A 16,177-nucleotide genomic window follows, 5' to 3' on the forward strand; every position below is an offset into this window, starting at 1 on the left:
TCCATCTTTACGTTTCTATAGTGGTTTCCAAGCGAAAGGAAGAGAGATGCAAAGAAAGCCTAGTTGAAAATATGACCAATTTTACGGGAGAAAGAAGTCAATAGAAGTATTCCAGTCCTGCCTACCCCTTCACACAAATACACAGACATGCCCTGATTCCATGGTGTTGATTTGCTTGCTGATATAGTTTTTAAGATTTTATTTATTTATTTATTTGCTTATTTATTTATTTATTTATTTTAGAGAGAGCGCGCACAAGCAGGGGAAGGAGCAGAGGGAGAGGGACGAGCAGACTCCTGCTGAGCAGGGAGCCCAACGCCGGCTAGCTCCCGAGACCCTGAGATCATGACCTGAGCCGAAATCAAGAGTCAGACGCTTGACTGAGCCGCCCAGGGGCCCCTGCTCGCCGATATTAACTAACTGTGGGAGACTCCTGATGGCTGCAAGTTCCTCGACACTCTCCCTGTGGCGAGGGACGGGCTATTGCTCCTTCCTCCGAGCCCCGGCGGGCCTCTGATGGTCTGGACTGAGAGACTTTGGTAGAAGCGATGCCACCCTAGTTTCATGGCTCTTTCTTACGAGGGCTGGCCGCTTCTACCCTGATCCTGAATCCTGAACCAGTCTGGAAGACGTGCAGCTGCCCTACTGAAGAGACCATCCAGAGGGACCCTGAGACCCAGGAACGGGAGAGAGACCCAGCTGAGCTCAGCCCTACAGACACGTGAGTGCAGACCCCTGGTGACCCCAGGCAGCGCCTGTCTGAACTCTTGGCCCACAAAACCCCGAGATAGAGTGACGTGACTGCCGTCTAAAGGCACCAAGTTCTGGGAGGGTTTGTCATGCAATCAGAGAGAACTAAAATAGTACTTTGATTTAAATTGAGGAACAGCTACAACATTAATTTCAGGAAATGACTGTATTTATCATAAATATTCAATATAATAACTTAGCTAAGTATATTAAGGTAAGTCAAAATATACTTAAGAAATATTCACGCCTTGAGGATTTGATCGGAGGCCATCGCGTACCTATTAATGAGCACAGACACGGGTCATTCTTGTCTTTAAAGTCCTGGAAATAACTGTACTCCAGATCCTGCTGAAATGGGGGTCCAGAGGCAGCACCACCAGCCTCCCCTGGGAGCTTGCTGGAAATGCAGGGTTTCTGGACCTGCCCCGACCCCAGCATCAGAAGCTGCATGTTAATAGGCTCCCAGCTCCCTGGGTGATTTGCATATAACTCTGTAACACTAAACACTAAGAAGCACCAGTCTAAATAGTTTTATTAGAAGGAATGGGAGTTTATGCAAATAAATGTGGGAGGAACATTCTTTTTTTTTTTATTTTTATTTTTTTTAATAAATTTTTTTATTGTTATGTTAATCCCCATACATTACATCATTAGTTTTAGATATAGTGTTCCATGATTCATTGTTTGTGCATAACACCCAGTGCTCCATGCAGAACGTGCCCTCCTCAATACCCATCACCAGGCTAACCCATCCTCCCAACCCCCTCCCCTCTAGAACCCTCAGTTTGTTTTTCAGAGTCCATTGTCTCTCATGGTTCTTCTCCCCCTCCGATCTCCCCCCCTTCATTCTTCCCCTCCTGCTACATTCTTCTTCTTCTTTTTTTCTTTCTTAACATATATTGCATTATTTGTTTCAGAGGTACAGATCCGAGATTCAACAGTCTTGCACAATTCACAGCGCTTACCAGAACACATACCCTCCCCAGTGTCCATCACCCAGTCACCCCATCCCTCCCACCCCACCCTGTGGGAGGAACGTTCTTAATTATACTGCAGAGCACCCCCTTCTCTGGAATGTTTTGATGGTGGTTAAATCTAAAGGGAAGATTGTCCTCATTCAACAGCAATGGTTGCTAGTTTCGGTCAGTCTTCTCCTCTAACATCTTGTTGCTGGTATAGGCACAATTTCTTCAAACCACAAATATTCCAGAATAGGAACGTATACTTTCAAATTGGGGAATGTGTCATATATATATTTAAGCTATAGCTTAATTATAGGAATAAAATCTATAAAACCTTTTATCTGCTCTTTGAACATAAATATTTTACAGGGTAGGCTAGTGAAGAAATAGATCCAGCAGAAGTGGTATTATAAATGGAATAATTAAACCCGTTCTGATTTTATGGTGCTGGGAAGAAATGCAGCAAATCTGGAAGGCATCTAGAGAAGAGTAACAGTAACTGTTTATTAATGCAATAAGATGACTTCCTCTGGCAAAACTGGTAGCTCAGCTGAACACCCCGCAGGAAAGAACCTGGTCAGGTTGCCTGGGTCATTCCTTTGATATTGGTCCACTGTTGCCACCCACTGGTCAGGAGTGAAATTTCCTCTATGGCCTTGTTGTTTTGTTTTTTGGTTTTGGTTTTTTTAAGTGGGCTCCGCACTGGGCGTGGAGCCCAATGGTGGGATTTGAACCCAATGCTGAGATCAAGACCTGAGCCAAGATCAAGGGTCGGCGTTCCTCCTGGCCTTGCTGTTTCAATATTCACTGGTTTAAATGTCTGTCTTTCAGTAATTCAGGAAATATAAATGAAGGCCTGTTCTAGGATAGCCTGGTAATACAGTAGTCAGCACCGTGCTTGCCTCAGAGCTCCTAGTTTGGTTCAGCAAAATGTCAGGGCCAGGCCATGACATCGAAGGAGGATGGAGTGACTCAGGATGAGAAGGAGCCCACGGGAGAGACATCGAATCCAGTCTTGGAGATCAGGGAAGGATTTTCAAAAAGAAGTACAAAGAAATGATTCCAATTTGGGGTTCTGGAGTCAGAATGCCTGGTAGGGAAGTCCTACTTGTTACTTTGGGGACGATGCTTCGCCTCTCACCGTCTCAACTTTCTTACCCGGGAATAGGGACACCAACCTCAAAGAGTTGTGGGGGGAGAAGAAAGAAAGGACAAGTAAAGGTCCCGTCAGTAGGAAGTGACCAAAAATATTAAATGTTAGCCTTGTTCCATAGCATTCTTCCCGGGCTCAGGGCACACAGCAGCAGCAGTCTAAAAGTATCCCCACGCGTTTCACCACACTGAGAATCCTGTGTGGGCAGGTGCGGTTTGCCCGAGATAAACAGGGCAGCGGGGTTGGAGGTTTTAGCTCATTTGAGCAGCAGATGAGCTGGTCTTACCACCATCAGGCCAGCTGATTCCTCTTCTAGATCAGGGTTTTTTTTGTTTGTTTGTTTGAGAACAAGTTTTTGTTTCGTTTTGTCTTTTGCCGTATTTTTCTCACTGTTGTGCACAGACTAAATATTTCTGTTTCCTTTCTTCCAAACTTACTCTGATTTCACATCATGCCATCTGGATTCTAGGTCACTTATCGGCTGGATGCTGTCCCGAGTCACTGACATTGAAAAATATATATCTACACATGGCCCGTTTTAGACCTTGCAGTTCAGAACCCGCTTTATCATCGTGGCAGCGCCTAGCTTGTGCGTGCTCTAAACTGATTCCGGTCTCTTTAGTATTTCAGATTCGCTCATCACACAGCGGTTCACCCACTACTCTGTGTGGCCACAGAATACCATTTAGCTGGGACTTGGTAGCCTGTCTAAAATAGCCATTTGTTTATTGCATAGACCCCACCTTGTAGCTTATTGGGTTATTATACATTCCTGGGTAGACTACTGGACATAAGGAGCAACCTTTCTTCATTTTATTGATTTTTTCCCCCAAATACCAGAAGGAGTAGGAATGACTATTCCTGTTTGCCACATGTTTTGTGGGCTTTTTTCCCCCTTTGGAAACAAGAGTATTGAAACTTTTGAGTGTTTCTGCTACTGGATTTCAGACCTGGGGGTGAGGTCAGAATTGCCAGGTGGGGAGTTATTAGAAACCCCACCTTAAGTTAGTTTTCTCTGTGGAAGTCACATGTCTGTCCTTTAAAAGTGACACAGAAAAATGGCTGCATCTTCATACCTAGGGAGCACCGTATATTGTAGTGGAGAGCTTCTACATTTTCTTTTTTTGTGAGTATTTGATGTGCCCAATGAGAAGAGATGAGACCCCTGAGAAATAATAGCCAGGCCCCAGAGTTAAATCTCTCAGACAGTTTCCTGGCGGGCAGTAAACTCACCCCAGGGAGGCAGGAGAGAGTTGGATGAACCTGGGGTATAGGCTGGTCTTCAGCTCTGGGGAGATGCTTCCGGCAAGCACACTGGGAAGTCACCCAGCCCCAGGCCCATCACCACTCTTTGTGGAAGGGACGGTAGAGAGGGAATAATTCGGGCTACCTCACTAGCCCGTCTGAAGAGCTCTCCCTGTCGCAGTGAGAACAGCGTGCTCTCTCTGCTGCTTTCCGGCTCCCGTGGGAACAGGTCGCAGACTCACTTCCTCACAGGACTGTCCCAGCAGCCGGCCCGGTGACTGGCACAGAGCTCAACACATGTTTGGTGATTGACTAACTAACAGGAGGAATGGCCTCACCAGACGATAAGGACAGGGAGACGTGGAGCAAGGTCACAGGCTAGTCGGGGAGTCAGGCTGAAAGGTGGGGGCGGCAGCAGCCCCAGTAACACCAGGCGGCACCAGGAAGGCTGTCCGTGGCTGAGAGAGACTGGCAGCCACAGAGGGTCCCAAAATCAAGAATCCATTGGCCACCTCAGATTGTTTGTTCTGCACAGGGAAGGTCTCTGGGCACAAAGGAGTAGTATTTGCCTTACCAGTTTTTGCTGTTGTCTCATGATTGGTACAGCCCGGGGAAGTGCAAGTTACAGTTCACCTTGTATTTCTGCCATGTCATGTGATAAAATATCGTTTCTGGTTAACACCTGTATCCAGTGCATCTTATGTTTTATCTCTTTCTCCAAGCCGAACTGAAGTGCCCGTTACTCTATACTTAGTAACTATAAGGAGTAGATTTGCCACTTGTTACATTTCTGTGTATTGATGACTGATATAATCAGTTCTTATTTGTACGTAAAAAAGGAACTCAGGGAGGAAAGATAACTGAACTCTGTATGGCTTATATAAATTGTATAAATTGAGGTATAAATCTATTGATCAAGCAATATTGCCATTTGTAGAAAATACACAAAGGAAGTGGCTTTCGTACAATTCACAGAAAGAATTTAAAGAAAGAGATTTTTTTCACAAGAGTTGATTAAAAGTAAACAATATGTGTCCCTCAACAAATATTTATTTATTTGTTTATTTACTTATAAATTGAGGTATAATCGACATAAACATGACACTAGTTTCAGATGTACAACATAATGATCGGTTATCTGTATATATTGCAAAATGACCACGGCAGGAAGTCTCGTTAGCATCTGTCAGCACACAGAGTCGCAGAATTTTATTCCTTGTGATAAGAACTTTTAAGGTTTACTCTTTTAATAGCTTTCAAAATAGGCAGTACGTTATTATTAATTACAGTCACCACGCTGTACATCACATCCCCATGACTACTTATTTTATAACTGGAAGTCTGTACCTTTTGACCGCCCCCCCCGGCCCCCCACCCTCAGCTCTTACACACAACAATCACTGTGACGTTCTCTGTATCTGTGGGCTTGGTTTTTGATTTGTTTTAGATTCCACGTGTGAATGAGATCATACAGAATTTGTCTTTCTCTAACTCATTTCACTTAGTATAATGTCCCAAATGGCAGGATTAACCTCTTTTTACGGCTGAGTAATATTCCATTGTGTACATATGCTGCATCATATTTATCAACCCGTCACTGATGGAACGAGTATTTATTACACATCAACTGTACACTGAGCACGGTGTGGCTCCTGGGAATTGAACAGCGATCAAGACAATGAAAATGTTCGCTTCCCTTGTTTTTTCAGACTTGCAAACGGGGAATAGGATGAGCTGTTTGAAGGCTGTTTGTCATTTATCTTTCACAATTACGACTGGCTCGCCCCAAAGCGCGAAGGCGTACAGCACCACCTGACTTTGAATCAGCGCCTCTTTCCCTGCCTGTTAGCCCTCGTCTTCTTTCCATTTTATTCCAGTCGTTGAACGTTTTTCCTTTTTTCTAACTCTTCATTAGCCTTTAGTGAAGACAATCCCATCTGCTGTTGGCTAAGGCTTACAATGTACAAAGTCCTGCGTGTTCTTATGTGGTGTTTGCAACAATCCTTTGAAGCAGGTGATTCGCACGCCCGAGAAAGTTTGAGGAGTGCTGTTCTGAATCTTTCAAAACCCTTATCAGTAATCCACAAGTCTCTGACCCAGCTACATCGCAATTGCCTGATGTGTTAGTTAAATGAAATTCAAATTCTCAAGCTCCACAAACACCACACTGAATGAGAAACTCTGGACATAGGACCTCGGCTCTACAGTTTCAGAAATTCCCCGTATAGGGGCGCTTGGGAGGCTCAGCTGGTTGGGCGTTGGGCTCTTGGTTTCACCTCAGGTCGAGATCTCAGCGTCGTAAGATGTAGCCCTGTGTCAGGCTCTGCACTCAGTGGGGAATCTGCTTGAGATTCTCTCCCTCTGCCCCTCCTCCCACTCACTCGCTCTCTCTAACATAAATAAATAAATCTTTAAAAAAAATTCACCATATAATTCTGACGCACAGACATATTTTAACCCCTGATATAAGGCAAGGGAAACCTCCAATATCTGCATGAGTTTCTATATTATTTACATACTGACAAAATTGTTCGTTTTGCAGAATATTTGGAGCAAAAACATTGCATAATTAGGTCCCATTTTATTTATGAATATATTTAAACTGTGATTCAGTTATGATGTTCAGGACATTTTGTAAGTATTTAAGAGTATTCTAAAATTTCTCCAGGAGAACATGTTGCATAGGTTCTGTTGTGTGATAAATACCTGTCTTTCGACTATTGGCTTTGTCTTCAGAACTTGTAGCTATTCCTAGAAAAATCAGGGGAAGCTCTGAAGCCCATTCAAATTCACAGTGGGCCTGACCTTTTAAGGCATTTAATCACAGAGTTTCATAACATGCAGATACTAAGTTCAAATTGTGGAAACTTCAGTGTTTTGAAATTTCCCATTTCTATTAAATCATCACATTTGAGGTTTTTCATATCAACAAGTGAAAGTAAGTGAAAAATGCACAAAAGCAAATGAAATGTGTTCCTGTTTGTTATTAGCTTCAAAGCTGAATATTTCACCGTGAGGCCATTATTCTGTCACCTTTTGTGCGATATAGGCCAGGATGCTTAGATCGCCCACCCTGGGGTATTTGCTCGGGGTGCTGGGCGACAGCGCCCCCTGGGGGCCATGGGGCTTGCAATGCTCGAATCTCAGAGAATCACATGCACATTAGAACTGGGGCCACACTGTAATGAAAGATGCATTTTCTTTGGTCTGTGAAGTGTCTGTGCTAATATTCTAAGCTTTAATATCCTATTGTGGGTAGACTAGTCATTCATGTAGGAAATTAAAGCAATTCTACCACAGGGAGTTATTTAGATGGGGATAATGTTAGGTTTTATTAGCATGTTCAGTCTCTTAGGCTCACACTTGCAGTGGGGATATGTTTCAAATGCTTCGGACACAGTTTTGAGAATCTTCTATTTCAACCAAGATGATTTGGTACACAACTGGAAGTCAGCTGCTTGTCCTGCATTATTTCGGAAGGTTTTCTGACATTCCCACCACCACACCTTCTGTTTAGTAATAGATCTAATTCCATTTCGGGCTTGTGTTCTGATTTCAGATAAAAATGAGACCACCACTAGGTAGGAAGAGCAGTGAGCTTCGGGAGCTGTTGTACCTTATTGGAAATGAAACCTCTAGATTAATTCTTCCTCAGTGGTAGGCGTGCAAAGTGGGGCAGTTCATGTTGTCCATCCATGGGTGGGTGCTGGAGCTGAGAGGGTCTATAGTTCCCTGCCCCTCGGCATGAGGTGTGGCCATGTTCACTAGTTCTCCAATAGAATGTGAGCACAGGTGGTGTGTAGTATTGCAGAACCAGGGGTTTCTAGAAGCAGACACTCCACCTCCCCTCCCCCTTCCCTCCCCCTCCCTAGAGGAGCCACAGAAGGAAGGAACCCGGATCCTGAATGAACACAGGCAGGAAAGCTGCCTGGTGACGGGGATGACCCATCCTACACTGTTTTTCTGATTGAGAAATAAGCTGCCATTGTGCTGAGCCATTATCCTTTGGGGACTATTATCATAGTAAGTCTCTCTGTACAAACGGACAGACTGGCTTGGGGAGGAGTGGAAGGACTGCCGGGCAGTGGCCCCACCTGGAAGGAAGGCACCCGCGGGGGTGGCCAGGACGGACTCCCGCAATCCACACATCCACCCGGGGCTGCCTCACTTTCGGGAAGTGCTATAGTGTTTAGTTTTGATGTTATACCATTTTTTTTTGTCCAAAATATAAATAGTAAATAAATTTTCTTATTTACCATTTGTTCAGTAATAAAATATTTCCTGAGTTCCGACTGTATGCCAGACCAGTATATGCTGAGGGATGGGTAGAACACCAGCAAAGGACCAGCTCCAGCCACAGGCCTGGATGACCGAGGTTTAGGCCAAAGGGGTTGAAGAAGGCAAGAGAGAGAGAGTAGAACATGATCACAACAGAGTGTCACAACTGCTCTGGTGGAAATATGCCCAGAGTATCGTGAGAGCCTCTGGTTCTACATGAAGGTCATTGGGAATGATTTGCCAAAGTCCAACTTTCAGTGCTTAGGATGAGTAAATCCGCTAGCTTTAGATTGAGGACATTTTTAGTAAACAAGAAAAATTAAAAATAATCGCAACAGGGGGATAAAATTAGAATACCTCACTTAAAGTACTTGGAAATATTTATAAACTGGAAAGTAGAGAATGCATTGGGCAGAAGCAGACAGCATCCACTGCGTGTGGATTAATGATCAGGCTTCAGCAGGATGCTGAAGAAGGACCTCCCATGTTGTGGGGGTTCTTTCCTCTACTGGCCGGTAGACTGACCACAGATTGATAACAACAATGCACAGAAATGGAATTCTTTATCTTTGATGTCATGGGCTTTATTAGCACACTTCTTCTATTATCTTCATGACTTTACTGTCTAAACATCTGTTTGTCACGTTCCATACTAGATTTTGAGAATCAAACAAGGTGTCGCGCATGGGTGGAAGTCAGCTCCCCAATTTGCACAATTTCTGAAAGTTCGCTGACATTCCAGTTACTATTTTTTTTTCACTGTTCCATTATTTCTTTTTTTTTTAATTTTTTTATTGTTATGTTAATCCCCGTACATTACATCATTAGTTTTAGATATAGTGTTCCATGATTCATTGTTTGTGCTCCAGTTACTATTTAAGGAATTATTATCTAGTGAAAATTCTATCTAAATATCTATTCAATGACATAATCAGATTTTTTTTAAAGATTGAACTTTCCCAGTTAAAATTCTTTAGTGCTACCATCACATAAAACTAGATATCTCCCCACTAAATTATATAAATCCAATATGAATCAAATGAAGGTACTGATAAACAGTCAAGATTTTGTAAAAATATTATTTACTAACTCAAATTTTTTAAAAGATTTTATTTATTTATTTTAGAGAGAGAAAGAGAACGAGGAGGAGCAGAGGGAGAAGGACAAGGCAGACTCCCCACGGAGTGCAGAGCCTGACATGGGGCTGGATCTCACGACCCTGAGATCATGACCTGAGCTGAAATCAAAAGTCGGACACCTAACCCACTGAGCCACCCAGGCTCCTCTTAACTCAATTTTTTCTATCCATCTTTGCTTATCTACATGTACATGAGAATGTAAACCACTAATTAATGCTTATAAAAAAGGAAGCCAGGGAAACAAAAAAAAGTGGGGGGCAATATAAAGTAGTTATGTATGTGCAAATGAAAGCTTTATTTTATGTTATTAATTCTGAATTTAGAAGAGGTTTTATTAAAAGGCCATTGCAAGGCTGACACTTTACAAGTGAATCTGATCTATGTAAGATGAATCAGGTAATAAAGACCTGAAATTTCCAACTAAGAGAACTTTCCAACTAAGGATACTTTCATTTTAGCCCCCAAATAAGGGTCACCTCTCTGCAAAGTGATTTTTCAACCCAGCTCCAGTAAGTACAAATTTGCAGGCTAAAAAGAGCAAGGAGAAAGTACACGGTTGTGGAAATCTTGAGGGTGGAGTCGGAGAACACGCAACGAAGGTGGACATCCCGGAACGCCTGGGTGGCTCAGTTGGTTAAGTGTTTGCCTTCGACTCAGGTCATGATCCCAGGGTCCTGGGATCGAGTCCTGCATCAGGCTCCCTGCTCAGTGGGGATTCTGCTTCTCCCTCTAGCTCTGCGCTCTCTCTCTCAAGTAAATAAAAAAATATATATATTAAAAAAAAGGAAGGTGGACATCCCATGGCTGGGTAAGAGAGAGGAAAGAATGCCCCTGCAGAGGGCAAGTAACTTAGGAAAGAAATATTTTTCTTGAGTCCCTATGCTGTAGTGTGCAGTATTCAGGGATTTTCGCACACTGTCTCATTTCATTCCGTGGCCCTGCAGGGTAGACGGCACCACCCACTCCAACTAAAACCCACGTTCTCTGACCCTGGGGCACGCCGTTTCTACCATGTGCGTGCATTGCAAGGAGGCGACTCCCAGAAGTCATGGAATTAATGGTGCAGGCCACGATATCTGTATTTTGTAGGGCTATGAAGCTAAAGGACAATTTAGAGATTTTTTAATTCAGTAGTGTCACCTTACATTTATTTATCCATTAGAAAATCATGTCAGCAATACCTTAAAATTCTATCCTAACCACCCCTCCAACACACCTCCGTAGAGATTGCTATTTCAAGCCACCATCATTTCCTTGACTTACTGAAATAGCATCTAATTAGTTTCCCTCTTCCAGTCTTGGCCCCTTAATGTCTACTCTTCACACACCATCCGTGATGACATTTGTCAAAAGTAAAACCGATCACTCTCCTCCTCTGAACAAAATTGTCCAAAGATTTCACATTACATGCAGAGCAAAATAGAAAATAAAATACAAATTCTTACCACGACCATTAAGGTCCTATATTAAAAAGCATCAAGACATCTCTCTGATTCCACTTCTTACATCCCTTACGCACGCTGCTTCAATCTTTCTGCTGCTGCACAGACCTGCCAAGAACACTCCGAACCTAGGTCCTTTGCAAATGTGAGAAATACGGGGGGAAAAAGATAAGGCAGAGATGATTCAAAGACTTTTGTTCACAGCAACTGAGTTAATGGTGATGCTCTTTATCCGGATGGTGAAGAGGTAGTTTCTTTTAAGATTTTTATTAGGGAAAAATGTAAACATAACCCCAAATTAAAAGGACAATAATATAAAAACCCACATACTCATCTGTGATGAGACAAACAACTCTTCCAAGTGGGTGCCTAGGCATTTCACAGAATGGTGGCCCTGCTCACGTCCCGAGTCTGGACACTTAGGGATCTGAGCGTAGGATTCCCGCCCCCAGTCCCCACCTTGTTTTTCCTGGTACACCTTTTAAAATAACCACTCAGGGTTGAGCCTGAAAAGTTAGTGACCTTTGGCCACAACCACCTTGTACGTAACAGGTGCCACCACCCTGCTCTCTGTCTCCTGCTCATTCATGACCTGGGATAGAGGACCGCCCTTCCCCTGGCTCGAAGCCCACCCCCAGACCCCCACCCCCATTTGGGGGATTTGCAAGTAGCACATCTTGTGACGTTACTTCCTTTGTGTGGGTGCACTGAAACTGTGCCTTCAGTCAAGATGACCCAGGTTCTCACTTCCCCCAGATGGGACCTCGGATGCGAGAGGGCTACCTGCCCACCCCATTTGGCCTGTTCCTCCTCCTGCAGCCGGTCATGATCTGCACGTTTGTAGTTTAATACTCCAGCTCTGGCTTCTTGGCACATCATCACGCAGCTGAAGCAGTCAGCTCACTGAGATCCTTGTTCTGTCCGTACTTTAATTAGATTCTTCTCCCGCTACCTCCCACCCCCATGAGCCTACACGAGCAAATCCCAGACCTCACATCGTGTATTCTTATCACTTATTTCAATCAATTCATTATTAAGTTCATTATGCATCTCACAAGGAATCGTTTTTTAAGCAACCACAATTCTGTTATCATCCCTAAGAAATGAGCAGTAATTTCCTAAAGTATCAAATATTTATTACTGTTCAAATTCAGAGAAGTCATGATGAGGCATGAGAATCAAAAGCTCTCCTTTAGCTATATTAAGTTTTAGATGCTTATTGGGGACGTTTTTAAGATGCCAAGTAAGGAGTCTGGGGGGCACCGTGGTGGGAGATGTGAATTTTGGAATCAGTAACATATAAACAGTATTTAAAATGACAATTTTGAAGGAGATTCCAAAGAGAGTGAGTGTTCAGGAACTAGGCCTGGAGGCATGCTAACCCTTAGAGGATGGGAAGAGAAAAGAAAAAGTAAATTTTCAGATAAAAACGTGAAGCCCAGAAAAGGTAAGTGATTTGGCCAAGGCCCACATAGCAATTTTCTTCAAGGCTAGAACTTGAAGTTGGAGCTTTTTATTCTTTTTTGAGTCATTTTATGATAGAAATTAAGGGACATATATTTCACTTTTCAAGTATCTGTTGACTTTGAAGTCAGTTATTCCATATACTGACCTGTTTCCATATTGTTATTAATTTATTATTGCATACGTTGTCACAGGCAAGAAAACTTGTTGCATCACAGAGAAAGCGTTTCTTGTCTAGAGGCTTTGCTCGCAAAAGGATCAATTTCTGAGTGGGAAATATGGTAACATTGTGAAGCTGTCATCGTCTGAGACTGTGAGCCTCCAGACAGGGAGGAGTGATTTCTCAATGATGGTTCAGTGAAAGGAGATCATGAAGCCTGTTGAACCTCTTGAGAAATCATAGTAACATCTCCATGATACCCCAAACTTAGGACTGACCTAGAAAATCATCAAGTGCTCTCCTTCTGGTCTTCTCCCTTGGAAATGTGACACTATTAATGTTTATGTAACCAATTTAAAGCAAGATTTTATTCACAAGTAGAAGCTCGTTATTTATAATTTAAACTTCAAGGGCAAGAGGGCCTCAAAACAATACAATATTGGCTCTCTGCTCCTCCCCATTCAACAGACAGCCACATCTTCTGGTGCAGGCCCAGCCGTGTCCCCGAGACATGGTGGTGAAGGTCAGAGTACATGGATCTGGCAGTATTGGGCACCTGGTCACCAGGGTTGCTTGTAACTCTGGCAAAGTGGATATTGTCACCATCAACGACCCTTTCATTGACCTCAACTACATGGTCTACATATTCCAGCATGATTCCATCCATAGCAAATTCCATGGCACAGTCAAGGCTGAGAATGGGAAGCTTGTCATCAATGGAAAGCCTAGCTCCATCTTCCAGGAGTGAGGTCCCACCAACATCAAATTGAGTGATGCTGATGTTGAGTATGTTGTGGAGTCTGCTGCTGTCTTCACCACCATGGAGAAGGCTGGGGCTCACTTGAAGGGTGGGGCCAAGAGGGTCATCATCTCTGCTCCTTCTGCTGATGCCCCTATGTTTGTAATGGGCATGAACCATGAAAAGTGTGACAGCTCCCTCAAGATTATCAGCAATGCCTCCTGCCCCTCTGGCCAAGGTCATCCACAACAACTCTAGCATCGTGGAGGGACTCATGACCATAGTCCATGTCATCACTGCCACCCAGAAGACCATGGATGACCCCTCTGGGGAAGCTGTGGTGTGACAGCCGAGGGGCTGCCCAAAGCATCATCCCCCCACTTCTACTGGCACTAAGGCCATAGGCAAGGTCACCCCTAAGCTGAATGAGAAGCTCACTGGCATGGCCTTCCATGTCCCCATCCCCAATGTGTCAGTCATGGATCTGACCTGTCACTTGGAAAAAGCTGCCAAATATGATGACATCAAGAAGGTGGTGAAGCAGGCCTTGGAAGGCCCCCTCAAAGGCATCCTGGGCTACACTGAGAATGGGGTTGTCTCCTGCAAATTCAACAGTGACACCCACTCTTCCACCTTCAATGCTGGGGCTGACATTACTCTCAATAACCACTTTGTCGAGCTCATCTCCTGGCATGAAAATGAATTTGGCTACAGCAGCTTGGTGATGGACCTCATGGTCCACATGGCCTCCAAGGAGTAAGAGCCCCCTGGACCACCAGCCCCAGTGAGAGCAAGAGGAAGAGAGAGGCCCTCAACTGCTGGGGAGTCCTTGCCCCAACTCATCCCCCAACACACTGAGAACCTCTCGGCCTCCACAATTTCCATCTCAGACCAACTGAAGAAGGGGAGGGGCTTGCGGAGCCCTACCTTGTCATGTATCAATGAAATATACTGTACCCAGTGAAAAAAAGAAAAAAAAAAAAGAACAATACAATGTCAGGTGTGCTAGCATGGAGACACTCGGTATCTCACAGTTTCTTTATTAACTTAAATTTTCAAGTTGTGTCATCTCTTGGATTACATCTTTTGAAGCAAGAAACTTTGGTTTGAACTTATGGTTCTGTTTGGATTTGTAGCCATAATGGCAAAAGACAGAAGACTGGCCACTATGACCTTTATGTGGACCCTTTTGTCTGGGGAATGGGAAGCTAATGGATATAGAGAAAGACCATAAGGAAATGACAACCTTCCTTATTATCAAATCTTATTCCAATAAAGTCATTGAAAGTGTTAATTACTCAGGAATTATGAACCTGGAAATTAGCTATGATATTGTAGTTGGTATGAACGTTGATTATTAGCATGAACAAGTTAGACAAAGAAATGAAGTTATTTGGTGTTTTAGCAGATGTTTTTCTGAAAATGTGTACCAAGAAGTGGAAGTAAGCTCGGGGATATGGTGTCGGACAGAACAAATCAGTCAAATTTATTGGAAGAAATCACCCCATTTGGCATGTATGTAACACCTTTCTTCTGACAATTTGAAATCAGTTGGCTAGCAATATTAGATCTTGTCTTCAGTGAAGTTAAAATATTAATTTATAAAAAGGGGAAAGAGCCTGATCCCATCTGAACAGGTTTCAGACATGCAGCAGTGAAGATGAACATAGTCTAGGGATGTTGGCACCACACATACCTAGACAACTGGCCAGCCTTTGAATAGGATATTGAAACCTGTGAGCCCCAGTTTCCTTGTCAGCAATATTGCTCTTGCCAGTACTGTTGCTGTCAGATTTAAAATGGAAATGTATGCAAATGCATATATACCTCACACAAGTATCTGACCTACTGAAGGTGATCCAGTTATTAAAATTGTAAGTGGGCCACATTTTGCACTCATTTGTCAGCTATGCCTCCTGAATGCTCAGAATAACTGCCCACCCAGAAGTGCAGCCCCTGCCCATCCCGCCATTCCTCGGCATTCAGGTCATGCTTCTTCACGATGAGCTGAGTCACCTGAGAACGAACATAAGTCTGTGCTTCCTCGAGTGGCCAAAGACAAGGAAAGCAAAATGCATTTGTAGGGTAGGATTGGGGAGTCAGGCTCTCACTTCATGGTCTAGAAATAGACTGCAAAGGACCATAAACACACGATCATTGTGGATTCACAGCAGACCACTAACAGGGCATTAGGAGTACAACAATTCCACTTCTTTTAGTATAAGGCTGTGGAGGATAAGAAACACACACCATTACTTGATGATTCAGACAAAATTGGAACGTGAGAGGGACAAGCCTGCTTCTGACCAATGTGTGTCTTCTCTATTGCAATCCACCACCAGGGCACGTGGGCACAGGTGCCCCTCCCATGCCTCAGTTAGAAGTTCTGGGACTTCCTGATGGGACAAGGAAAGGCCTTTCCTTGTGGGGGCCTATCTGGAGAGCTGGAGATCGAAGAAATAGGAAATACACACAACCATTTCAAGGTATGTCATCCTTCCAACTTCCTGATCCCAGGACATTGTGGATTCTCCTCTTACACACTGGGATTAGTCAGGTTTCTCCAGAATATATATATTTCTTTATTATAAAGAATCTATATGTGATTATGGAGGCTGAGAAGTTCTAAGTTCTGAAGTAAGCAAACTGGAGACCCAGGAGAACCAATGGTGTCAGTTCCAGTCCAAGCCTGAGTCCAAAGGCAGTTGAAGACCAATGGCCCAAGCTGGAAGACAGTCAGAGTGAAATTTCCAAACCACCCCCCAACTTTTTGTTCCATTAAGACCTCCAGTGGATTGGATGAAGCCAGCTCACATTAGGGAGGGCAATCTTCTTTGCTCAATCT

The 16,177-nt window shown here is 43.7% G+C and overlaps 1 protein-coding gene across 8 annotated transcripts in view; it reads left to right on the plus strand.

Annotated features, from left to right (window-relative positions):
- The window catches only part of LIG4 (DNA ligase 4), an 82,326-nt gene that overhangs the window by 29,910 nt on the left and 36,239 nt on the right, over positions 1-16,177 (plus strand). For 6 of the 8 annotated variants that reach the window (XR_013446847.1, XR_004915817.2, XR_013446844.1 and 3 more), the window contains one exon: positions 244-721. The exons of 1 other annotated variant lie outside the window; for it this stretch is intronic. The gene's annotated coding sequence lies outside the window, so the exon portion shown is untranslated. One more of the 8 variants, XR_013446849.1, reaches the window with a different exon arrangement.

This window comes from Halichoerus grypus, chromosome 4 (assembly GCF_964656455.1).
Source record: "Halichoerus grypus chromosome 4, mHalGry1.hap1.1, whole genome shotgun sequence".
In the NCBI taxonomy this organism is placed as follows: domain Eukaryota; kingdom Metazoa; phylum Chordata; class Mammalia; order Carnivora; family Phocidae; genus Halichoerus; species Halichoerus grypus.